General features: G+C 47.9%; 1 protein-coding gene across 2 annotated transcripts in view; it reads left to right on the forward strand.

The window, feature by feature from the left end:
- ARAP1 (ArfGAP with RhoGAP domain, ankyrin repeat and PH domain 1) overlaps nucleotides 1-14,047 on the forward strand; it is a 228,506-nt gene that overhangs the window by 62,560 nt on the left and 151,899 nt on the right. The gene's annotated exons all lie outside the window — the stretch shown is intronic.

Genomic DNA, 14,047 nt, shown 5'->3' on the forward strand with positions numbered 1-14,047 from the left:
CCAGAGGTGCTGGGGCTCAGCCCTGGCAAGCCCTGGCACCAATTAAGCCCTGGATGTGTCTGGAGCATGAGAGGGGACCTGCTGCTCTCCTCCCCCATCCCTTTCAAGAAGGTGAGGATGCGTTGCAAGGAATCAGGTGTGTGTGTGGGGGTCTATCAGTGTCTCCCTGAGTTTGCTTACCCATAGCGTGCGATATTTGCAAGTGAGAGAGGCAGTCAAACCTGATGCTCTGCCCTCTGATCAGCAGTTGGGGTGCCCGGGGGAGGTAGCGGGAATTTGTACATTAGCTCCTGCCGCTCCCATTAGGGGGCTGGTGAGTTCTGGGGCTGATCCCTTGCAGTGGGAAGCAGGTAGAAGTGAGTGATGGTATTATCTGCTGAACGCCAACAGTTAGCTTGGTGCCACAGAGAAATAAATGCTTCTTGTCCTAGGAGCGTACAGTCAACTCGCCTGAGCCAAAGCCTGTTGACTTCAGTAGGCAGACTTCTATTGATGACAGTGGGCTTCAGAGCTGGCCCTAATCAGACAATATAACCTGGACACTGGTGACTGGAAGACGCTGTTAACAAAAGATGTTCTCAGGCTCTTTGCTTGGAAGGATGGTGAAGGACAGTTATTTTGTCTCACCCCAGAAGTGGCTGCATTTCAGTGAACATAAAAGCCATACTGGATCAGACGCATGATCCAGCTAGCTCAGTACCCTGTCCCCTGGCGGTGACTGGTGCCAGGTGCTTAAGAGGGAATGAACAAAACACACAGTTTTGAGTGATCCATCCCCGGTTGTCCAGTCCCAGCTTCTGGCAGTGAGAGGTTTAGGTGGTGGATGATGAACCTCATTGTTTTTCCTTTGTAATCTGTGTATCAGATTAGTAAAGTTTGCAAACTGCTTTTTGAGAGGAAAGGTGCTCTCTGAATGTAAGATATTAACACCAGGGTGCTGCTGGGTCCCATTGTGCCGTAGAGCCCTCCAGCAATGACCGAGTAACAAAATAAGAATTTTGGGGTGTCCCAAATCTTAAAAACATCCCCGCTTCCTTTTGGTGGTGAGCCCCGGGACCCCTTAGCATGACTTGAGAGACTAACGAATGGGAAGATGCAATAAGAGCTGTTGAGTTCAGCTCATCACTTAACTCCATTTGAAATGAGGCTGTGGGAATGTTCTGAAGTTTCTTACGTACGGGATGTCATTGCTTTAACACCTGTGCTGTAATGAAACCGGCTATCGGTGCACAAGAACTCAGCGCACACGGTCTGTGATTGGTTTCGTGTAAAGCACAAGTGTTTGGTCTGGATAACTTACACGGATCTTGAAACTTTTCCAGTTCTCCTTCCGGGTCTGTTCATTCTTGGTTGATACAGGGTTATTTCTATTGTGGCTTCTGTAAGGTTTTCGCAAAGATCCCGTGTTTGGACAAAGAGGGTAATGGGGGAGTGAAAGTTTGTCCAAGTTATTAGCAAAATGAGAAGAGAGCCTTCATTTTTGGTTTAGACGTTCCTCAGACTCGGTGCCCTGTTGACTCAGAGGGACCAATCCCGAACTCTCTGACTTCAATGGGGGCAGAACTGGGCCCAATATGAGCATGACCCTTGTGGTTCTATACTCCGGCCAGAATCCGTTTACAGATGGCATTCCTTCCCCTGGCACTTTGCTTCTTGAGTCTCTTCATTGTGGTAACTGAGCACATTGCAAACAGAGAGATGCGAAACTCATCACCATAATGAGAAGATTTTTGTCCCACTCCCTAATTTAATTGATCTGTTCAGAATCTGCTCACGGCAGGAGGGACCAGTGTATGGACCCTTGAAGTGAGAAAATATCCGCCCTTCCTACAGGGAATCAAATATCTGCTCTCTTCTCCAAACACAACCACACAAGCTCTTCGTACCAAGTTCATCCAGTTGAAAGTAACTGACTCCTGGAACATGGGCACTTTCATATTGCAACAGACAGAGGCCAGCATCAAATGCTTCAGAGGAAATAGTCCAGTCTCCATAATTCCCTAACTAATCAATACTGTGCCCCGGGGGGAAATTTCTTCCCATCCACATCTGGTGATTGCTCTATGCATAAGGATTGATCGAATTTGCCATTACATAGTGAGTCAGTCGCTTGGATTGTACATGGATGACGCTTTGCTAACTGGAAGGAATTCAGTGAGAATCTTTTGACAAAAGAGGTAGCTATAAATTGGGGTGTGTCTTTTTGGTCCCAGGAGATCTGAGTGTATTTGTGTGTAAAAGAAAAGGGAGTAGAGAGATCCTGGAAAAACCCATAATTCATTCACTGGCTCAAACAGGGCTCTGCTGGATTGCTGGAATGCCATGGGTTTCCTCTGTCGGTGCATGAGAGGGAGAGAGATTATTATAATGAGCAGGCACAGCTAGCGTAAAGGGCTACATAATTAATTTTGGAAATAGCAGGGCCTTTGTCCCAGCAGATTCTGGTGTAAGAGCTGCCACAATTTTCTGTTTGTCCTCCAGGACACACAACTGCATCGCAGTGATGTTGTGTCATGACATCTTCTCACTGTGACTGGAACGGGCAAACTGCTTTGGATAAGATCAATGACTACCTGAACCTTCAGCCAAACCTCCAGCTGGCCTTCTGTTGATGTTTGAAAAAGTTTGGTTAATTTCTGTTTTTTCCCTGTCCTGTGACACTATTTGGTTCCATCAGGACCCAAAGCAGAAGCTCCAGACAACAGTGCAAGAGAGCGTTCTCGCAGTAGCTCTAACCAGGATGGATACACATGCGGTGCACAAATTTGTCAGAGCATATATTGAACCAGTACAACATCCCGGAGATAGGGGGCGGCGTGTCGGCGGAGGTATTGTCTTTTTGATGCGGCATAAAACAGAAGTCCCGACTACGGTGCCCATTAAAGATTTCCTGGCACGAGAGTTAGGGATCTTAACCAGGGGGTTTTGTCCGAATTCCATTCCGGTAACCGATTCCTTCTGGCCTAAAATTCCCCTTCGCCGTTTCTGCTGTGTATGGAATTCTTCTTCACCTCCTGTCCTATGCTCTTGTGCATGGTTTCCCTTTATGGCAGAGTCTGTCCACCTGTATATCTGTAGGGCCTCTAGATTGCTTGAGGCTTCAGGGCCCGATGAAGCTCGGTGAGCTAGTTCCTTTGGGCAGGTTAAACGCACTTTGGGAGCATACAACCCCAGAAGCTAGGAATGCAGAAGTCCTGTTAGATCATCTAGTTTCTACGTCTTGGGGCTGTGTAAGCTTGTTCCCTACAGAACATCTTCTAGAGTGTTGTGCAGTCTCCTTTTAAATGACTCAAGTGTTGGAGCTTCCACCATGTCCAGTGGTCCGAGATCACTGTCGGGACCCTTTGGGGTGCAAGACATGCTAGGAGTGGACATCAGACCCCTCCCCTTCCCAAATCTAGGTGGCTAAAAAGCTGCTTGGAAGAGGCCCTTAGATCCTATGGTGAGGAGCACCATAAACATGGTTATAAAAGGAATCAAAATTAACCCATTCGGTTGGTAGGCAAGGTCTGTTCCTCCCCCTGTGGGTTTTCAGGAGAGACAAGCTGAACTAGGAAGAGAAAAGAGATGTTACATGGTGTTTTTAAGGAGAAAGTTGCCATTTGAGAACTTGTCCATAGCAAGTGCCCGTGTTGGGCATTTCGATCGAGTTTGTATTATAAGGAAAAGTGAATGCTGGCTCCTTTTGTCAGTGTAGAGTGTGTGCCATGGTGGATTAGTGGTTAGAGTCAGAAGAACTGGCTTCTGTTCCTCACTTTGGGTGGTCATGTTTCTAGTGGGCAGAGGGCATTTAAGCACTGGAATAAATTGCCTAGGGAGGTTGTGGAATCTCCATCACTGGGGATTTTAAGAGCAGGTTGGACAAACACCTTTCGGGGAGGGTCTAGATAATACTTAGCCCTGCCTTGAGTGCCAGAGACTGGACTGGATGACTTCTCGAGGTCCTTTCCAGTCCTGTGATTCTATGATTAGGAGTCAGGACTCCTGGGTTCTCTTCCTGGCTCTGTCAGTAACTGCCTGTCTGACCTTGGTCAAGTTACAGAACCCCTTTGTGCCTCATTTTTCCTATCAAAATCAATACACCACAACTTGGGCAAACACCGATCTCTGGAAAGTTTTATACTTAGTTCCTGAAAAGCATAGCGAGGCCATTGATAGGGTGGCCCAGTGTGCAACTTGGGTCACTGCAAATAGTGTGTGTGAAGGCAGGTGTCTCCAAAGAAGGGGCAATCAGAGGGACTGTGGTTTCTGAGCTCTGTAACTTCCACTTTTGAAATGAGCGACAGACAGGGAAACACGCTCGGGTGCTTGTATGCAATGCTGGATTTTTTGCTTCCTGCTCCTCCTGGTGAAATCTCCTTACTTAAGACCCGTTGTTTATGCAGTTTCTCTAAGGAAGTGATTGCTGGGGTTTTTCAGCTAAATTGGCCACCCTGCAGAAGTAGATAAATTAGAATGGTGCTGTCCCGGGCTCTGTTATGATCAGGAAAGTTTCTTTTAGTCACGAAAGTGTCTCTGTGTGTTTGTGTGTGTTCATGCACATGCTGGTTTTTTTGTTTCTTCTTCAAACTTAGATGAGCTGAGTGTAGCTATTTTTATGCAGCGGCAGCAACAGACCAAGGAAACCAAAAACCGTAGTGTAGGTTAACATATTTTTTGTTTGTTTGTTTCTAATTCAGATCCATCATGGAGCTGTGTGAGCTCACCGATTAATCTTTTCTTAGCACTCTTACTCATGCTGTCTGTCACATTCTCACATGCACACACACACAGTCACACTCTCTGGCACACACACACGAGGTACGTCTACACTGCAAAGAAAAAATCCGTGGCTCTGAGTCCCAGAGCCTGGATCTTGTGGGACAGGGACTGCAGGACTGAAAACATCAGCGTAGACCTTTGGGCCCAGGCTCTGAAATGCAGTGAGGGGGAAAGGTCTCGGAGCCCAGGCTCCGTCTAGTGACCCGGGCTCTGAGACTCGGTGCTGTGGGTTTTCCTTAGCAGTGTAGACACACATAGACACACACCTTTTTCCGTCCTGTGTGTGGGCGTGGTCAGACATGGCAATACAGTCCTTGTGGCGATCCTGAAACTAAGCAAGTGCCTTGATGGGGCGCCCAGTCTTTGTCCAGCCAAAGAATCCAAGGGTTGCACCAATCATGTGACAATGCCAAAGAATCACTGAATGTGATGCTTTCTTCCAACACTGAACAAGGAACTCTAGTGGATAAGGAAAACTGTATCCTCCCATGAGAGACTCTCTCTCTGCTTCACTGTAGAGCTTCTTCCCAGAGCCTTCTCCAAATCCACAGGTGCCTGGCGTCCTGCTACAGATTTAAAGAAACTTGGATATGTCTTCTCCTCTCCTCCAGCCCCCTTTTGTCCCTGTATGAGCAATCGTTAATGAGGCTGTTTCACAACGCCTTGTGACCTGGAAAATCTGGTCTTTCCCTGTGAAATCTGGTCTTTTGTGTGCTTTTACCCTACACTATCCAGATTTCACGGGGGAGACCAGCGGTTCTCAAACTGGGGGTCCTGGCCCAAGAGGGAGTTGCGGGGGGTGCGTCACAAGGTTATTTTAGAGAGGTTGGGGTATTGCCACCCTCACTTCTGGGCTGCCTTCGGAGCTGGGTGGCTGGAGAGCGGTGGCTGCTGATCGGGGCCCAGCTCTGCAGGCAGCAGCACAGAAGGAAGGGTGGCAGTACCGTACCCCCTCTACAATAGCCTTGTGACCCTCCACAACTCCCTTTTTGGGTCAGGACCCCCACAGTTCCAACTCCATGAAATTTCAGATTTAAACAGGCGAAATCATGAAATTTATGATTTTTTAAATCTGATCAAATCGTGAAATTGATCAGAATGGAGGGTGAATTTGGTAGGGCCCTACACATTAACCGCTTCATAACCTTATCAAGCTCCATTTTCCAGCTAGTTGGGTTGTTGGCTCCCCTGCTGCTATGCAGAGGCGGTTCCAGAACCTTGGTCCTTCGATGGGCAGAGACCAGCCGGGCAGCTCCCCGCAGTGTCGGCTCTTCCTTGGTAAAGGGAGGACTTCTCTCAGCAGGGTTGTCTCTTCGCTATGGTTGGGTGTTGTCTCTCAGACTGGAAGTTGGTACCCCTGCTACGTAACTGGGCCAACCGGGTCTTATAAACTTGCACACGGAGCCTGTGCCGTCTGTTTTATTACAAGGTTTGCAGGCTAGGGGGCCTTTTGAATCATCAGCTGCTCCTGGATTCTCAGGTGTAGAGGTGATCTTTCTTCCTCTGCCGTTTTTGCCCAGCGTGGAGGTGGTACCCTCTCCCTCGGAAGTCAACCTTCAGCAGCTCTCCATGCCTTTTGTGGCCCGTGGGTTGATTGTTGGCCTATTGGGCTGTACTTGGGGCTACGTGTGAAGACAACTTAGGGGTATCAGTACAATAGTGATGTTCTCTGAACTGGGCATGGGGGGCATTGGCCTTCGGAGAGGGGAGTGTTGAGGACTCCATGACCTCAGCAGAACTTTTAAACAGCTGAACAAGGCTCTGCAAAATAATGGGGCCATGTTCATCCGGGTTCATTTCTGAATTGGCTTCTGTTTTTCTGGGTGCAGTTCAAGGAGTGGATTTTCATCTGTTATGCCCCAGGGCTTGGCCTGCCCTTAGAGTCATCCTCTGTGCCCCATCCTGGCAGATGAGATGGCAGGCCTCTATAAGGGCATACCTACCTGTGCTAACCTGAATCCAGTGCATGTAATGATAACAGTGAATGATGGCTTGGAGCAAGCTAACGAGCAGCGCATGTACCCAGGGTCCGTGCTCGGCTTCCACTATCTTTGCTTAGCCTGTGCTGTGTTGCCTTTCCTGCTATAGTTATCTCCGCTAACTAGATTCCATCTATCTGGGAAAGGCTCAGCTGCACCGCTTCTGCTGTGTAGACCTACTCTGACAGCCCCCAGATCTGCACCTCAAGTGTTCAGTCTGTCTGTATATTGGTGTGATGCTCTGTACCTCGGGGGAACACCCTGCACCCTCGTGTTCCTCCTTATAAAATGATTGTGTGGTATCCAGTGCAAAGTTTGTCATGTGGGGTGTCTTCAGAAGGCTCATGATACATGGAGCATTGCTGTTATAGTACTGTTGTAGGTTGAAATTTCATGTATATTATTATGAGGCTGAAAATGTGTCCTCATGGCTTAAAACAAGTCCAGGCAAAAACTCTCCGGGAGCAGAGGCCAAGGCAAAATTCTCCAAGAGCAGAGGGGCAGTTCACACCTCATCAGGGCGAGTATGGGACAAACCCATCCCAGCCTCACAGGAACAAAGGACCCTGGCCTAGGCAGCAACAAAGGATCTGTTGGACTCTCGAGTGAGTCACCCCCCTTCCCTTGGTCAGTTTGGGACTGCGATGAGGTAATGCTCACCTGACTTCGAAAGGAGGGGGGAAGGCAAGAGGGAAGAAAGGACATGATAAAAGGGAGAGACGTTTGCCATGCTCTCTCTCTCCCACCTCCATCTACAGACACCACCACCAAGCCACTGAAGCGCTGATCAAAGGGGAGAGCCTGGCTGAAGAGCAACCAGCCAGCCTGTGGTGAGACGCATCTAAGTTTGAAAGGGCATTGAAAGTGTTAAGATCAGCTTAGAATGCGTTTTGCTTTTATTTCATTTGACCAAATCTGACTTTGACTTATAATCACTTAAAATTCATCTTCATAGTTAATAAATCTGTTTGTTTCTTCTACCTGAAGCAGTGCGCTTGGTTTGAAACGTGTCAGAGACTCCCCTTGGGATAACAAGCCAGGTGCATATCAATTTCTTTGTTAAATTGACAAACTCATGTAAGCTTGCCGCATCCAGCGGGCATAACTGGACACTGCAAGACGGAGGTTCGTAGGGTTGTGTCTGGGACTGCAGATATTGGCTAGTGTCATTTGGTTGCACAATCCAAGCAGCGGCTGGCCAAAAGTGCTTACTCACGTAGCTGGGAGCAGCTTACATGCCAGAGGCTGTGCGTGACCAGCCCAGGAGTGGGGGTTCTTGCAGCAGAGCAGGGTAAGTCTGGTTCCCAGAGTCAAGGATTGGAGTGACCTAGCAGATCACACCGGTCCAGATAACACCAGGGGAACATCACAAGTGGTTTCCCCTTCCCCTGTCAGTCTGAGAAAGCTGGAGTTTATTGACTTTCCGAGCATATAGCAACGTCTACTGTATCTAGATGCTCATGGGCTCAGGCATTTCGCGAGCAGAGCAGGTTTGCTCCGTGTGCTGGGGGAGTTCTGCTGTAGATAAACTGCTATCCTGTTCTGTTGTGTGTATCTTGAATTGATGTGAATGCCTCCAGAGATTATTGATGGGTGCATATTTTATAAGTCAAAGTAGTGATGAGTGGCTTCAGAGTGACCTCTACCCTCTAGGTCCCTCTTAATTGTTGTACTCCTGACATTTCACAAGTGTGGCTTCTGTCTGAAGGAAATCCAGAGTTGCCTGAAAGATCTGGGTTTAATTTTATGAGGCAGTGCGGGCTAGTAATTAGAGGATGGCGTTGGGACCCTGGAACTCCTGAGTTCTGACTCCGACTTACACAGCAATGCCACCTGTGGCTTTGGGCCAGGCACGTCGCTCTCTCTCTGCCTCAGTTTCCCTATCTGTAAAATGGGGATAATACTACGGTGCCTCCTCAGGTGGGAGAGTTAAATTCAGAGGTCAGAGTCATCCCTGGTGTAACTCAGTTGACATCAGTGGAGTTACACCAGGGACTGAATTGGCCTCCTGCGTGTCAATCGCTTTGCACACATTACACAAGAGAAGCAGCAGCGTTACTGGTATTTCAGCAGATGCTGCAAGTGCGTGGCAGGGTCCTCAGAGGGTTAACAGCAGCATGAGTCAGTGAAATGTGACGGTGACTGGCAGGCTTTGTGATCTGCCTATTTATAGCAACAGGAAACTCCTCTCTCTGGAAGGCCGGTACTGCAAAATGCACCAGGGTCACGGTGCTGGGAACAGTGAACCTCAGGCTGATGTGAAGCAATAACCCGGCTCCAGCTGGGCTGGGGGACGTGGCTGTCACAAGGGATAAATCGCCCACTGTTGGGAAGGGCCCGGATGGTGCCGCAGTGCCCTTGGCCATGGGGAAGGGTGTGTTTTCCCCAATAACCTTGGTGCTTATTGCTCACAAAAACCATTTAATGTCGCTGTTGGGCCAGCGAGTTAATGAGCGCTTAGGTGCTGGTGGCGGGACCCAGAGCTCTGGAGATGGAAGGCCTCTGCTTACCTGTGGCGCAAACTTCCCCATGCCAGCTGCTGAGTGAACTGCTGGACTCTGTGTTGCGTGGTGGGGCACAAGACCTGCCAGACACCCTCAAGGAAATCGATGAGCTTTGAGGGACCGTCGGGGGTATCAATGACAGATTTATCCCCTCACCCTTCCACCTTCCCCCCAGCAAAATGTAGCTACTGTATCTTGGCTGTTTGGATACTTTGTGAAAGTCAGCTCTGGAGGGGGGTGGAGAGATGGCTTGCTCCCTGCCCCAGATGGAATCGGCTAAGGCAGGGGCAGTCAGTTATTTTTTGTCAAGGTCCAGATTTCTTGGTTAAGACAGAGTCAAAGTCCGGACTCCAGAGGAACACTTTTCAAGCCACAAGTGACCCCATTCAACAAACACATACAATGCTGTGTAATGCCTATTGCTTATATTTTTAGTGCATTAAATGAAAAATAAAACCAAACCACTGCACAACCTAAAAATAACCTCCAAGAAAGATGTAATTTATCTGAGACTTTGAGAAAGTACTTGGATAAAATGTGAAACAGATGCAAATATTGGCATTAAAAACACGTTCAGACAACTGTTTCAAGTCTTGAATGAGTTTTGTCACCCACGATTATTGTAATGTAGGCATATCTGCATATAGATAGATAAACATATTCAAAACTTTTCAGCCTTTTGTGGTTTATTTAACATAAGTATCAGAGTTTGACAGAAAAATAACACTTAGTACACATGAACTCTTTATTTGTTATGATTCAAGTCTTTCCAATAACCAATACACACCCACCTACACGTGTATTAAGCAAAAGAATCATGCATAATTACTGTGAAATACCTGTTAAATTACTGAAAATGTAATTTTATACAGCACTACAAATTACGACTACTTCAACTACCTGAAGCGGGGTTCCAAAGAGGATGGAGCTCGGCTGTTCTCAGGGATGGCAGATGACCGAAAAAGGAGCACTGGTCTCAAGTTACAGTGGGGGAGGTCTAAGTTGGATATTAGGAAAAACTATTTCACTAGAAGGGTGGTGAAGCACTGGAATGGGTTCCCTAGGGAGGTGGTGGAATCTCCATCCTTAGAGGTTTTTAAGGACTGGCTTGATGAAGCCCTGGCTGGGATGATTGAGTTGGGGATTGGTCCTGGTTTGAGTAGGGGGTTGGACTAGATGACCTCCTGAGGTCTCGTCCAACCCTAATCTTCTATGATTCTATAAATTTAAAATAAAATATGCGTGAGTAAAGTATAACTATAGTGCTCCCTAACAGTGGGGAAAGTGACATGACCTCTACTGGACAAAGGCCTTGAAAGCTGGAGTGAATTCAGTCAAGGCAAGACGGAAGCAATTGCAGAGATGATTATCAGCCAGAACAGAGTGATTATGTGATTTACTGGTTTCAGAGTAACAGCCGTGTTAGTCTGTATTCGCAAAAAGAAAAGGAGGACTTGTGGCACCTTAGAGACTAGCCAATTTATTTGAGCATAAGCTTTCGTGAGCTACAGCTCACTTCATCGGATGCATACTGTGGAAAATACAGAAGATGTTCTTATACATACAAACCATGAAAAAATGGGTGTTTACCACTACAAAAGGTTTTCTCTCCCCCCCACCCCACTCTCCTGCTGGTAATAGCTTATCTAAAGTGATCACTCTCCTTACAATATGTATGATAATCATGCTATCAGAGGCTCGTTCACCTGCACATCTACCAATGTGATATATGCCATCATGTGCCAGCAATGCCCCTCTGCCATGTACATTGGTCAAACTGGACAGTCTCTACGTAAAAGAATAAATGGACACAAATCAGATGTCAAGAATTATAACATTCATAAACCAGTTGGAGAACACTTCAATCTCTCTGGTCACACGATTACAGTCATGAAAGTTGCGATATTACAACAGAAAAACGTCAAAACCAGACTCCAGCGAGAGACTGTTGAATTGGAATTCATTTGCAAATTGGATACAATTAACTTAGGCTTGAATAGAGACTGGGAGTGGCTAAGTCATTATGCAAGGTAACCTATTTCCCCTTGTCTCTTGGCCCAACTTGATTATCATACACATTGTAAGGAGAGTGATCACTTTAGATAAGCTATTACCAACAGGAGAGTGGGTTTGTGGGGGATGGGGATGGGGAGAAAACCTGGATTTGTGCTGGAAATTGTCCAACTTGATTATCATACACATTGTAAGGAGAGTGATCACTTTAGATAAGCTATTACCAGCAGGAGAGTGGGGTGGGGGGGAGAGAAAACCTTTTGTAGTGGTAAACACCCATTTTTTCATGGTTTGTATGTATAAGAACATCTGTATTTTCCACAGTATGCATCCGATGAAGTGAGCTGTAGCTCACGAAAGCTTATGCTCAAATAAGTTGGTTAGTCTCTAAGGTGCCACAAGTCCTCCTTTTCTTTTTATGTAATTTACTGTTGTTCATGGTCGAGAAGGCTGACTCACACATGTATGTCGAGCTGAACATAGTCAAAATGTTAAATGCCATCTTCCTCAAGTGTGGATACATGGAGTCCAGCCCAAGGGTTGTCCAGAAAGTTTCAGATGTAGTTTCAATGTGCAAACATCTAGAAGATAATAAGGGAATAAGTAACAGTCAGCATGGATAGGTCAAGAACAAATCGTGTCAAACCAACTATATAATTGAAAATGATCTGGGCAAACTGGAGAAATGGTCTGAAGTAAATAGGATGAAATTCAATAAGGACAAATGCAAAGTACTCCCCTTAGGAAGGAACAATCAGTTGCACACATAGAACATGGGAAATGACTGCCTAGGAAGGAGTCCTGCGGAAAGGAACCTGGGGGTCATAGTGGACCACAAGCTAAATATGAGTCAACAGGGTAACTGTTGCAAAAAAAAGCAATTGTCATTCTGGGATGTATTAGCAGGAGTGTTGTAAGCAAGACACGAGAAGTAATTCTTCCGCTCTACTCTGCGCTGATTAGGCCTCAACTGGAGTATTGTGTCCAGTTCTGGGCACCACGTTTCAGGAAGGATGTGGATAAATTGGAGAAAAGTCCAGAGAAGAGCAACAAAAATGATTAAAGGTCTAGAAAACATGACTTATGAGAGAAGGTTGAAAAAACTGGGTTTTTTTAGTCTGGAAAAGAGAAGACTGAGAGGGGACATGAGAACAGTTTTCAAGTACTTAAAAGGTTGTTACAAGGAGAAGGGAGAAAAATAGTTCTACTTAACCTCTAAGGCTAGGGCAAGAAGCAATGGGCTTAAATTTCAGCAGGGGCTGTTTAGGTTGGACGTTAGGAAAAACTTCCTATCTGTCAGGGTGGTTAAGCACTGGAATAAATTACCTAGGGTGGTTGTGGAATCTCCATCACTGGGGATTTTTAAGAGTGGGATAGGCAAACACCTGTCAGGGATGGTCTAGATAATACTTATTCCTGCCTTGAGTGCAGGGGACTGGACTGGACGACCTCTCGAGGACCCTTCCAGACCTACACTCCTACGATTCAATGTGCTGCATCTTCAGCACTTTGTCCGCTTGTAAATCGTAAGCTCCAGCTGTAGTTTTGCTTATTCAACATCTGGAAAGGATACTTTTGCTTGTGTAAGCGGGGGATAGTCCCGCTCTTGTGGGAAACTTTCCTGGCTTCTGCACTACCCCGGTGAAGTGGGCTAGCGAAAGGATCTGAATCCTCGCTCCCGCTTCCATTACCCAGTGGCCTTCCTGCCCTTGAGGACTCCCCTTCCACTCTCCTGTCTGCCAGAGTCCTCGTCACCCCAACAAGGCTGGACCCAGGATTCCTGGGGAGCTCGACCCCCAACCCTGCTGTGGTCACCTAGGACAGGGGCTAGGGTGTCCCCACTCCGGGGTACTCTCTCTGCACTGGGCACTTCTCTGACCCACTGACCATTACACACAAGTTAAAGCAAATGCAAGTTATTTAATCAACAATTAATTTTTAAAAGAATAAGGAAAAATGAGAGGTTAAAGGAAACACATCACCCCGCTCTGTGGCAGGGAACATCACAAACAGTGTCTCTGGAACGTCAGGGCTGTTCACAGTCTGCTCCTTGTAAGTCCCAGGCCTCCTCCTCTGGCCCTGGCTGCGCTGCAGGGATGCTGCGGGTTGGACACTTGCTCTGGTGGTGGCCACACGCTCTCAGGCTCTCAGTGGTAGGACCTTTCTTCCCGGTGTCACCCCCGCCCTGTCGGGGTTACAATCCACGCCTGGCCTGCAGAGCCCCTTGGCTGGGGGCGTCTCCCTGTGCTGGGCCCACTGCCCAGGGTCCCCCTCGGTCTCCCCAGCTGCTCACCGCACCCAGCTCCGGACAGCTCCCGTCCCAGCTGCATCACGCGGTCTCTGCACGGCTGCTGCTGGTCTGACTCCAGCTCCCTGGGCTGCTTCTCTGGCCCCTCTGGCTCTGGTTGCTGCAGCTCTGCTCCCAGGACAGGTCTGCTCCGCAGGCTGCTTCTGTGACTCTGCTCCCAGCACTGACCTGCTTCCTGGGCTGCTTCTCTGGCCCCTCTGGCTCTGGTTGCTGCAGTTCTCCTCCCAGGGCAAGTCTGCTCTCTCTGGATCTGGCCCAGCTCTGCTCCCCAGCTCAGCTCAGGCCCCTGCTTTCTCCTTAGCTCGGCCCCACTCTGTCTGATCCAGGCTATTCTAGCTCACACGGAGGAGGGGACCTCCCTGGCCTCCTGACTCCCTGATTAGCCTGCCTGCCCTGTCATACAGGCTGACCTGGAGCATTGGCCTCTCCCCATTGTTCCTGGGGACTGTCAGTCTCAGGGTCCTGATTCCCCATCGACCCTT

The sequence above is a fragment of the Lepidochelys olivacea genome, assembly GCF_965140295.1.
Source record: "Lepidochelys olivacea isolate rLepOli2 genome assembly, chromosome: 1".
Lineage (NCBI taxonomy): Eukaryota > Metazoa > Chordata > Testudines > Cheloniidae > Lepidochelys > Lepidochelys olivacea.